This window comes from Haematobia irritans, chromosome 1 (genome assembly GCF_050003625.1).
Source record: "Haematobia irritans isolate KBUSLIRL chromosome 1, ASM5000362v1, whole genome shotgun sequence".
In the NCBI taxonomy this organism is placed as follows: Eukaryota; Metazoa; Arthropoda; class Insecta; order Diptera; family Muscidae; genus Haematobia; species Haematobia irritans.
This window is the reverse complement of record NC_134397.1, coordinates 196,954,041-196,967,475: the sequence shown is the minus strand read 5'-3', so window position 1 is coordinate 196,967,475 and position 13,435 is coordinate 196,954,041.

Genomic DNA, 13,435 nt, shown 5'->3' with positions numbered 1-13,435 from the left:
ACCACCAAAAAAGTTTGTAGGCGCCAAATTGGATTGAGATGACACGTTGCGTCAAAATCAAATGGTAACAATGTTAAATGTTGCACAACAATCAATTTCTGCGCGTTTATTAGCTATGGGAAGGATGCAAAAGTGTGGAAAATGGATGCCATATGAAAAACGCTCATTTCATACCGGTAGTGCGTATCAGTCCATGTTCTGGTATAGCTCCGATATAGACCGAAGTCGAAATTTTTATCCGATTGTCCTAAAAGTTGATATTTATAGGCATTTTAGTTTCCGGAAATAAGCGGAATAGGGTGTGAATATGTCCTTGTCATTCTATAGGTCTTTGTCAGACCGATCTCCCAATTTGGCTTCTTGGACTTCTAGAAACCGATTTTTTATCGTTAATTGAAAATGTAGTGTTTGTGTTTATGGTGTTTTGGGTCCATGTTTTAGTACAGCCCTCACATAGGCTGGTCTTCCGATTTGATTTGTTCGCCTTTTTGGAGCCGTAACTTGTATCCATTTTTCCTGGAAATTGATGTATAGAGGTCTAGTTTAGCACATTTAATATTCGTAGGTGTGCCGAATAGGGTTCATGGTTATCGGTCCATGTTTTCGTATAGTATCCACACTGAAAAAAATATTGTCGTGAGGCCAAAGATTTCATGTCATTAAAATACGAATGCAAATTTTGCTTAGCATAGAAGACGAATTTCTCTAATATAAGGTTTATTTCCTTATCCAAAAGTCAATAAACTTTTCAATGAAGTCGTGTTGTCTTTATAATTAAGTGATTGGACTTAAAAATGGGTATTATAACATGAAAGAACATTTTTTTGGGCTAAGATCAACTTGACTTTAATAATTCAGAAAAAATCTTTAAAATCAATGATATTGTCTTTAAATTTGTTGTATTTTTGCATCTTGACTACAAACCAAAAAATCATTAAAAAAAATAAGACATGTTTTTCAACACTTTATTTTAAAGACGTTTTTTACGAAACATAGTAAAAATTCTACTGGAAGTCGACTCTAAATTTGGAAAATAAAATTATCTTTAAATCTTTTTTAAGGGACTTTGATGGCTTATGAAGAAACAAAACTGAAAAAAAACCAAAAAATTAAATTTGCTTACTAGAAGCAAGTACACAAAACCCAAATTTAAAAGAAAATTTTGTCTTAAAAGTATCCTTACTTCTTTGGCTCGGAATCAATACCAAAATTGTTAAAATAAAGACAAAACCTTTGGAACAGGGCATGCTTTTTTCAGTGCATATAGAGCGTTCCTCCGATTTGAGTTCTTGGGCTTCTAGAATCCATGATGTTTACCCGATTACCTTGAAATAAGAAATCTAGAGGTATTTTAGGACCACAAATAACTCAGCCAAATATGGTGTATATCGGCCTATGTCTTGGTATAGCTCTCATATAATCCGATCACTTGAGCTCCTAAAAACCGTTGTTATTATCCGATTTGCTTGAAATTGGAAATATAGAAGTATTTTACACCCATAGAAAAATTCATGAACGGCATGGTCATTTCAAAACGATCCGTTCATGAATGTGAATCACATCACAAGTGTTGTCATACTGAGAACAGACGGGGGTCAATCAGAAAACGTAAAACTGACACCATGCGTTGTCAAAATAACAACCAGTTGCCTTAGCATGTTGCACCACCTTCGGAGTTGACATAACAACGTCTAATGATTATTTTAAGACTTTTCATGACCAAAGAAAACCAAATTCCGTTCATGAAATCGTGAACGCTCGTGGACGAAATCGTGAACATAACGTATTGATTTTTGTGTACGTTTTCGTTTTATTTTGTCACCGTCCGTTCATGAAATCGTGAACGCCCGTGGACGAAATCGTGAACATACCGTTTTGATTTTTGTGAACGTTTTCGTTTCATTTTGTCACCGTCCGTTCACAATTGTGGAACGCAATTTTTATACCCACCACCATAGAATGGTGACGGGGTATAATAAGTTTGTCATTCCGTTTGTAACGCATCGAAATATCGATTTCCGACTATATAAAGTATATATATTCTTGATCAGGGAGAAATTCTAAGACGATATAAGCATGTCCGTCTGTCTGTCTGTCTGTCTGTCTGGCTGTCTGTTGTAATCACGCTACAGCATTCAATAATGGAGCTATCGTCCTGAAATTTGGCACAGTCTTTTGTATGCGCGCAGGTCAAGTTCGAAGATGGGCTATATCGGGCCATGTTTTGGTATAGCCCCCATATAAACTGACCTCCCGATTTGGGGTCTTTCGCTTATAGAAACCGTAGTTTTCATCCAATTTGCGCGAAATTGAAAATCTAGAGATATTTTGGGACCTTGAAGAGGTGTGCCAGAAATGGTGAGTGTCGGTCCATGTTTTGGTATAGCCCCGACCTCCCGATTTGGGGTCTTTCGCTTATAGAAACCGTAGTTTTCATCCAATTTGCGCGAAATTGAAAATCTAGAGGTATTTTGGGACCTTGAAGAGGTGTGCCAAAAATGGTGAGTGTCGGTCCATGTTTTGGTATAGCCCCCATATAAACCGACCTCCCGATTTGGGGTCCTTCCCTTATAGAAACCGTAGTTTTCATCCAATTTGCGCGAAATTGAAAATCTAGAGGTATTTTGGAACCTTGAAGAGGTGTGCCAAAAATGGTGAGTGTCAGTGCATGTTTTGGTATAGCCCCCATATAGACCGATCTCCCGACTTTACTTCTTGGGCTTATAGAATCCGTAGTTTTTATCCAATTTGCCTCAATTTCAAATTCTAGAAGTATTTTAGAACCATAAAGAGGTGTGCCAAAAATGGTGAGTAGCGGTCCATGTTTTGGTATAGTCCCCATATAAACCGATCTCCCGATTTTTATACCCACCACCATAAAATGGTGACGGGGGTATAATAAGTTTGTCATTCCGTTTGTAACACATCGAAATATCGATTTCCGACTATATAAAGTATATATATTCTTGATCAGGGAGAAATTCTAAGACGATATAAGCATGTCCGTCTGTCTGTCTGTCTGTTGTAATCACGCTACAGCCTTCAATAATGGCGATATCGTCCCGAAATTTGGCACAGATTCGTTTTTGGTTTGCAGGCAGGTCAAGTTCGAAGATGGGCTATATCGGTCCAAGTTTTGATATAGTCCCCATATAAACCGACCTCCCTATTTGGGGTCTTGGACCTATAAAAACCGTATTTTTTATCAGATTTGCCTGAAATTGGAAATCTAGAGGTATTTTGGAACAGTAAAGAGGTGTGTTGAAAATAGTCCGTATCGGTCCATGTTTTGGTATAGCCCCCATATAGACAGATCTCCCGATTTTTCTTCTTGGGCGTCTAGAAACTATATTTACCATCCGATTAGCCTGAAATTGGAAATCTAGAGGTATTTGAGGACCATAACAAGGTGTGACGAAAATGGTGCTCATCGGTCCATGTTTTGGTATAGCCCCCCTATAGACCGATCTCCCGATTTTGCTTCTTGGGCTTCTAGAAACTATATTTTCTATCCGATTTTCCTGAAATTGAAAATCTAGAGTTGTTTTGGGACCATAAAAAGGTGTGTCGAAAATGGTGCCCATCGGTCCATGTTTTGGTATAGCCCCCCTATAGACCGATCTCCCGATTTTGCTTCTTGGGCTTCTAGAAACTATATTTACCATCCGATTTGCCTGAAATTCTTGAGCTCCTATAAACTTTATTTATTACGCGATTTGCCTGAAATTCGAAGTCGATATGTATTTTTACACCACTAATAAGTGTGCCGAAATTGAGGTATATCGAGGTCCATTTTTTGGTACAACCCCCATATAGACTGATCTCTCGATTCTTGGACGTCTAGAGACTATATTTTTTAGCCGATTTGTTTGAAATTGAAAATCTGGAGGTATTTTAAGATCACAAATATGTGATTAGCAAATGATGCCTATCGGTCCATGTTTTGGTATAGCCCCAATATAGATCGATTCCCGGCTTTATTTCTTGGGCTTCTAGAATCCGTAGTTTTTATATGATTTGCTGGAAATTAGTAATCTATAATGAAATTTTAGACAAACGAAATTTCCTTTTCTTATAAAGTATTTTCGTTTATTCGACGATTGTCTCTAAAATTTGTGTCAAAAAAAACTTTGCTTGTCTAAAATTACGTTTCTCAAAAAAGAAAACACTTATTTCATGGTCATGAAAATTGCTTGAAACTGAAAGTAGAATTTCCAGATTTAACTCATCGTATTTGTTTAAATAATGGCGGAAAAAATCTACAGATATAAGATTTCAAATCAAGGCGTAATTTCATCATATACACGATATGTTTATAATTCTCTAAAACTTAAACATATTTGGTTCTCATAAATCCAGAATCTGATCTGGTCTCATAGATAAAATCTTTAAAGTTTGTCTTCGGGAACTGACTTGCTTGGGAGAAGATTTGTCATCAAACCCCCTACAATTCTATATATTATCAAGTAACCCACTACGACGAAGAGTTTTCAAAGTAAACTATTATATTTGATTCTTGGTGGTGGGTATTTAAGATTCGGCGCGGCCGAATTTACTGCTTTATATACTTGTTTCTATTAGTGTAGGACCACAAATTGACCCATATCCAGAACTGTCTTTTTGTGCTTCTAGAAGCCAAAATTTTTATACGATTTTACTGAAAATTGATGAAAATTTAATATGGTGTATAACGATCCATGTTTTGCTATAGTCCCCATATAGACCGATGCTCCTATTTGAGTTCTTCAGCTTCTAGAAACTATGATACTTTCCCGATTTGGCCAACTAAATATAGGTTTCTGTTAAATAAAGTTTCTTAACATCGGCTCATGCGCGCCCAGAACTATGCTCTATATGACAAATATAATGGTTTACTGTATATGTTGCTGGTGCGTTGATAGCTATAGCGATAATTGTCTGTTGATGCTGACAGCTACGTAGCCTCAAAAAGCGGACCCAATTATTGGGCGGACCCTAATTATTGGTCCGCTTTTCTATTCTGGGTTTTGTCAAAGTATTTCCCATTTAGACCTATACACTTTTGCATGCGTTTGAACCAATTTTTGAAGCACTTTGATTTAGGTATCTTCAAAATATGCATTCCAAACGCATCAACTGTTGCTGCAGTTGATGCGTTTTGACAGCTGCTTACCTTGGGGCTCATACACGTAAATACACCATTCATAGCTTGTCACGATGTCATAGATGTGTTTCGAAACATAGCGATAATTTTTATACCCTGCGACACACTGTGGAACAGGGTATTATAAGTTAGTGCATATGTTGCAACACCCAGAAGGAGACGAGACAGACATATGGTGTCTTTGGCAACATTGCTCAGAGCCGTCCCCTCAGTCGACCCAGCCACGTCAGTCTGTCGTCTGTCTGTGAACAATTTTTTTGTGATCAAAGTCTAAGTCGCAATTTTAGTCCAATCGACTTTAAATTTGGCACAAGTATGTGGGTCAGAATAGAAACCTATTGATTTTGGAAGCAATAGGTTCAGTTTTAGACATAGCTCCCATATGTTATATAACTTTCGCCCGATATACACTTATATGGTCCTAGAAGCCGAAATTTAAGCGTGATTTGCTTTAAATTTAGCACAATGAGTGCAATTAATGGTGTCGTAAAGTGTGCCGAATTTGGTGGAAATCGGTTCAGATTTAGATATAGCTTGAATATATATCTTTCGTCCCATATACACTTATATGGCCCCAGAAGCCAGAGTTTTACCCTGATATGCTTTAAATTTTGTACAGGGAGTAGAATTAACGTTCTCGATGACATTTCTCTATTTCAGACTTACTCAATTTGAACCATGGACGTCGTGAATGGGCAGAATGGTTCCAAGAAATGGCAACAGTGGATGATCAATTTTCGAAGAAAATCATCTTCAGTGATGAGGCATATTTTCACCTCAGTGGATTCGTCAATAAACAGAATTGCCGCATTTGGGCGAATGAGAATCCAAGAGTGATTGTCGAAAAACCAATGCACCCACAAAGAGTGACTGTTTGGTGCGGTTTCTGGGCTGGCGGCATCATCGGGCCGTATTTTTTCCAAAATGAGGCTGGTCAGGCAGTTACTGTGAATGGTGTTCCCTTTCGTGAGATGATAACGAACTGTTTATGGCCCGAATTGGAAAATATGGATGTGGACGATATGTGGTTTCAGCAGGACGGTGCCACTTGCCACACAGCTAACGAAACAATGGCTCTTTTGCGCAACAAATTCAATGGCCGTGTTATCTCACGTAATGGCGATGTCACTTGGCCGACAAGATCATATGATGTGACACCGTTCGACTTTTTTCTTTGGGGTTATTTGAAAGAAAAGGTGTACGTCGATAAGCCAGCAACAATTCAAGAGCTAAAGGTTGAGATAATTGGGCACATTAACGGCATAGAACCTCCATTATGCCTCAGCGTCATCGAAAATTTGGACCATCGGATGAAGGTGTGCCGCCGAGGTCGCGGCGCCCATTTGGCCGATATTTTGTTCCATACATAATTGAGTAATACCAATATATCATAATAAAATAAAATTACAATAATTTCCTAAATAGTTTGTGTTTTATTCAAAATCAACATCGGCCCTTGAAATTTTAACCACCCTTTAGTTGCCCCCCGTCGTACTTTATACTTTCCTTACTTGTTATACCCTCCACCATAGGATTGGGGTATATTAACTTTGTCATTCCGTTTGTAACACATCGAAATATTGCTCTAAGACCACATAAAGTATATATATTTTGGGTCGTGGTGAAATTCTGAGTCGATCTGAGCATGTCCGTCCGTCCGTCTGTTGAAATCACGCTAACTTCCAAACGAAACAAGCTATCGACTTGAAACTTGGCACAAGTAGTTGTTATTGATGTAGGTCGGATGGTAATGCAAATGGGCCATATCGGTCCACTTTTACGTATAGCCCCCATATAAACGGACCCCAAAATTTGGCTTGTGATTGCTCTAAGAGAAACAAATTTCATCCGATCCGGCTGAAATTTGGTACATCGTGTTAGTATATGGTCTCTAACAACCATGCAAAAATTGGTCCATATCGGTCCACTTTTACGTATAGCCCCCATATAAACGGACGCCCAAATTTGGCTTGCGATTGCTCTAAAAGAAGCAAATTTCATCCGATCCGGCTGAAATTTGGTACATGATGTTAGTATATGGTCTCTAACAACCATGCAAAAATTGGTCTACATCGGTCGATAATTACATATAGCCCCCATATAAACCGATCCCCCGATTTGGCTTGCGGAGCCTCTAAGAGAAGCAAATTTCATCCGATCGGGCTGAAATTTGGTACATGGTGTTGGTATATGTTCTCCAATGACCGTGCAAAAATTGGTCCACATCGACCCATAATTATATATAGCCCCCATGTAAGCCGATCCCCAGCCGATCCGGAGCCTTTTAGAGGTGCAAAATTCATCCGATCCGATTGAAATTTGGTACGTGGTGTTAGTATATGGTCTCTAACAACCATGCAAGAATTGGTTCATATCGGCCCATAATTATATATAGCCCCCATATAAATCGATCCCCAGATTTGATCTCCGGAGCCTCTTGGAGGAGCAAAATTCATCCGATCGGGTTAAAATTTGCAACGTGGTGTTAGTATAAGGCCGTTAATAACAATGCCAAAATTGGTCCATATCGGTCTATAGTTATATATAGCCGATCCCCAATCACACAAAAATTGGTCCATATCGGTTCATAATCATGGTTGCCACTCGAGCCAAAAATAATCTACCAAAATTGTATTTGTATAGAAAACATTGTCAAAATGTTATTTCTATAGAAAATTTTGTCAAAATTTTATTTCTATAGAAATTTTTTTTCAAATTTTATTTCTATAGAAAATTTTGTCAAAATTTTACTTCTATAGAAAATGTTGTCAAAATTTTATTTTTTAGAAACTTTAAACTTAATTATATACGTATTTAATCGGCCCTTTTGTAGTTTAATATATACCACGTATGGACTATGTGGTATATATTACGTTGTTAGGAAGTTTTATGATACCTTCAGTAGACTTTTCTACGCTATCCATGGTGGAGGGTACATAAGCTTCGGCCTGGCCGAACTTACGGCCGTATATACTTGTTTTTAAGTATAATCTGTCTATTAATTCACAACAATTCACTTAATTAGTTTGTTCGTTCGTAGTTTATATCCTTTAAAAACGAAAGCTTTATATTGACAGTTGTATACAATTTTCTATCTTATATTCTTTGTTTTTTTATCTTCATCAATTGTTTGTTTAGTAAACTTTGTGCAACTTTGCAGACATGCATATTTGTTAACACTCAATTATATGAAAATAAAATAAAACTTTGAACATGACAAGACAATAGAAATGCGCTTTAATATAGAGAATCCCAATGCAAATAGTTTTCTACAAACAACACCAACTGATAAAATACCATTTTTGCTGTGGTGATGACATACAATGCTGTTGCATCTAGTCATTGTCCCAGTTTTATTATTCTTCTCTCCATCTCCCTTCACAGAGAATTGCGTACCCGCAGCAATATTTCTTTTACAGCCACCTCAACCAGTCGGTGAAAGGAGCTTACGCCACAATGGAATATATAAAATAAAATAACAAATATTTGTCTCGATGGTAGCATCAAAACATGGTTATAAGTTTTTCAACAAATAGTGGCAGTCATCAAGTGTGGAATGCAAAGAAACTTGCGGTCTATGCTCTGAGAACGTTGTCATAGGGATTTATGCATTTTGCATAAATTGATTGATTCAAAGTTTACAAAATTCTATTTGTCAATACTATCAAAAGCATTAGACAGAAAGGACAACACCATCTCAACAAATAAGAGGAGGCTAATATCAGACGTAGCCGAATATACATTTCGCATAAATAAGTATGAGCAAATTAAAATTTCATATCAAATTTTCAATTTATTGAGAATTTTGATCCTTTTTGTGTGTGCACGAAATTGCGTCCCTTTTGCTGTAGGGCTCACATTTTAAGAAATATCTGCAAAAGAAGATGTTGAAATAAGAAGATGTTGGGGGGTTTACATGATGACCAACCGTCAATAATGCGAAAAAAAAACTCAAAATAAAATGAAAATTTTATAAAAAAACTAACACTTTTGCTCATATTTCTTTCTAGATTAAAATTGAGGCTAATTCGTTATCACTTGAGGCTAATTCGTTATCACAATAGACGGGCAAAAGTTCGGTCGGGCCGAATTTTACACACCTACCACCCTGAAACGCATACAAAAATTTTCCTTGAAAACATATGCTCGTGATGGATTGCCACATACAGTGCTGTTCAAAACATTTGCAACCACATGGAAAATAAACCGTAATTATAATGAAAATAAAAAAAATTAAAACCAAAATTTTAATGCAATGTTGTTGCTTACTATGTCAATTTGAAAGATTTAGGAAATAACGACCAAATTTTTTTGATAATTTATAAATTTTTTAAAAAATAAGAGTTTTCGTCTGTTCAAAACATTTGCAACTAATCTTAAGTGTCACAAATATTTAAAAATAATTAAAGTTTTTGTAACTTTTAACGATAAATGTTAATTGTTAATACTATAGCAATGCCGTTTGATTACTTCTGCGCAACTTTTTTGCCATTGGTTAGGATTAAATGATCAATGATATCCTCAAGCACCCGTAATTTGTAATCGGAAATCCATTGTTTTACCATGTTACATGTGTACTAGAATGTTTACGGCAATATCACATAGGACAATATGTTTTTGTAGACTTCCGACAGCATAATACCTTCGACTCTATAAATCGGGCTAATAACTTGTCCAGAAAAATAACCCCTGACCCTAATATTGGCCCCACCATGAATAACGTAAATGTTTGTATTTCTTGGATTAAGGCTTTCCTTGCAGCCTTCGTACTAACTTTCTGCCATCCGAACCAAGCAAGTTAAATTTTGAGTCGTAGGAAAATATAGCACTTATCCACTGCTCCTGAGGCCATTTAAGATATTTTTATGAAAATTGAAGGCGCGCTAACCTAGTTTTCTTTGAAATAAGTGATTTTTGACATTTTTGTATAATGGCACTCCGACTTCTAATGCTCTACCTCGTTACCGTTATGGTACACTGAAAAAAAAGCATACTCGGTTCCGAAAATTTTGTCTTTACTTTAAAAAATTTGGTATTGATTCCGAGCCAAAGAAGCGGAGAATACAAGTAAGAATACTTTTAAGACACAATTCTCTTTTAAATGTAGGTTTTGTGTACTTGCTTCTAGGAAGCAAATTTTAATTTTTCGCTTTCTCAGCTTTTTTTCTTCATATGCTATCAAAGTCCTTTAAAAACGAGTTAACAGAAACTTTATTTCCCAAATTAGGACTCGACTTCCAGTAGAAATTATGCTATGTTTGAAGTAAAAAACTTCTTTTAAATAAAGTTTTGAAAAACATGTCCTATATTTGAACGATTTTTTGCTTTGTAGTCAAGATGCAAAAAGACAACAAATTTAAAGACAATTTCATTAAATTTAAAGAATTTTTCCGAATTATTAAAGTCAAGTTGACCTTATCCTATAAATTTTTTCTTTCATGTTAAGATACCCATTTTTAAGTCAATTCACTTAATTATAAGGACAATACGACTTCATTGAAAAGTTTATCGACTTTTGGACAAGGAAAATAACTTTATTTTAGAGAAATGCGTCTTCAATGCTAAGCAAAACTTGTATGCGTATTTTAAAGACATGAAATCTTTGACCTCACGACAATATTTTTTTCAGTGAAGTCGTATTGTTCTTATAATTAAGTGATTTCACTTAAAAATGGGTATCATAACATGAAAGAAAAAATGTTTGGGCTAAGGTCAACTTGACTTTAATAATTCAGAAAAATTCTTTAAATTTAATGAAATTGTCTTTAAATTTGTTGTCTTTTTGCTTCTTGACTACAAAGCAAAAAATCGTTCAAATATAAGACAAGTTTTTCAACACTTTAGTTTAAAGACGTTTTTCATTTGAAACATAGCATAATTTCTACTTGAAGTCGAGTCTCAATTTGGAAAATAAAGTTGTCGTTAACTCGTTGTTAAACGACTTTGATAGCATATGACGATAAAAAGCTGAAAAAACGAGACAAAACCTAAATTTAAACGAGAATTGTGTCCTAAAAGTATCCTAACTTGTATTCTCCGCTTCTTTGGCTCGGAATCAATACCAAAATTTTTAATGTAAAGTCAAAATCTTTGGAACCTGGCATGCTTTTTTTTCAGTGTACCCCAGTGTATAGTTTTGGTGCATCCACTGTTTGTAACTCGAAAAGCGTTGGTTTTTGCATATTGCACTCTACCGAAACTAATTTTTGTAATATCCCAATTTTAAAATCATCGATATTTGGCTTTTTATTATGTTGATTATGCTTATTGCCGGTAATTTTATCGAATTATTCAAAAAATAGGGCATTAAGGCCTATGGCGATCAGTTTATGACCAAATTAAACAATGAACTTGACAATATCCCTACAATGCTATTTTTATACCCTCCACCATGGATGGGTGTATATTAACGTTGTCATTCCGTTTGTAACACATCGAAATATTGCTCTAAGACCCCATAAAGTATATATATTTTGGGTCGTGGTGAAATTCTGAGTCGATCTGAGCATGTCCGTCCGTCAGTTGAAATCACCCTAACTTCCGAACGAAACAAGCTATCGACCTGAAACTTGGCACAAGTAGTTGTTATTGATGTAGTTCGGATGGTATTGCAAATGGGCCATATTTTTATACCCTCCACCATGGATGGGTGTATATTAACGTTGTCATTCCGTTTGTAACACATCGAAATATTGCTCTAAGACCCCATAAAGTATATATATTTTGGGTCGTGGTGAAATTCTGAGTCGATCTGAGCATGTCCGTCCGTCAGTTGAAATCACCCTAACTTCCGAACGAAACAAGCTATCGACCTGAAACTTGGCACAAGTAGTTGTTATTGATGTAGTTCGGATGGTATTGCAAATGGGCCATATCGGTCCACTTTTACGTATAGTCCCCATATAAACGGACCCCCAAATTTAGTTTGAGGATCCTCTAAGAGAAGCAAATTTCATCCGATCCGGCTGAAATTTGGTGCATTCTGTTAGTATATGGTCTCTAACATCCATGCAAAAATTGGTCCACATCGGTCCATAATTATATATAGCCCCCATATAAACCGATCCCCAGATTTGGCTTGCGAAGCCTCTAAGAGAAGCAAATTTCATCCGATCCGGCTCAAATTTGGTACATGGTGTCAGCATATGGTCTCTGACAACCATGCAAAAATTTGTCCACATCAGTTCATAATTATATATAGCCCCCATATAAACCGATCCCCCTATTTGGCTTACAGAGCCTCTAATAGAAGCAAATTTCATCCGATCCGGTTGAAATTTGGTACATGGTGTAAGTATATTGTCTCTAACAACTATGCAAAAATTGGTTCACATCGGTCAATAATTATATATAGCCCCTATATAAACCGATCCCCCAATTTGGCTTGCGGAGCCTCTAAGAGAAGCAACTTTCAACCGATCCAGCTTAAATTTGGTACATGGTGTTATTATATGGTCTCTAATGACCATGCAAAACTGGTCCACATCGGTCCATAAATATATATAGCCCCCATATAAACCGATCACCAGATTTGACCTCCGGAGCCTCTTGGAAGACCAAAATTCATCTGATTCAATTGAAATTTGGTACGTGGTGTTAATATATGGCCTCAAACACCCATGCAAAAATTGGTCGATATCGGTCCATAATTATATAAAGGGTGATACGGTCAAAATTTGGTCAAGGGAAAACGCGTGTAAATCGGTGAAATCGTTTATTTAAAAAATTAAATTAAATTCCTTTTTCAAGTTCAATTAGAATAAAATTCAGGAAAAATATTCAGTTAGGCTTTCGCTTTTCCAAATCCGAATTGCCGGGCCTCACGCTTGACACCTGCCATCAGATTTTGTGCAGCCACCTTGTCCACCATCTTCGCCGCAGAAAGCCAGTTTGCCTTGAACTGCTGCTCGTCCTTAGCAGTTTTTTTGGTCTTCTTTAGGTTCCGCTTGACAATAGCCCAGTATTTCTCAATTGGGCGGAGCTCTGGCGTGTTGGGAGGGTTCTTGTCCTTGGGAACCACCTGCACGTTGTTGGCGGCGTACCACTCCATGGCCTTTTTACCGTAATGGCAAGATGCCAAATCCAGCCAAAACAGTACGGAACAACCGTGTTTCTTCAGGAAAGCAGCAGACGTTTATTCAAACACTCTTTCACGTAAATTTCTTGGTTGACAGTTCCGGAAGCTATGAAAATGCTGCTTTTCAAGCCACAGGTACAGATGGCTTGCCAAACCAGATATTTATTTGCGAACTTTGACAGTTTTATGTGCTTGAAAATATCTGCTACCTTTCC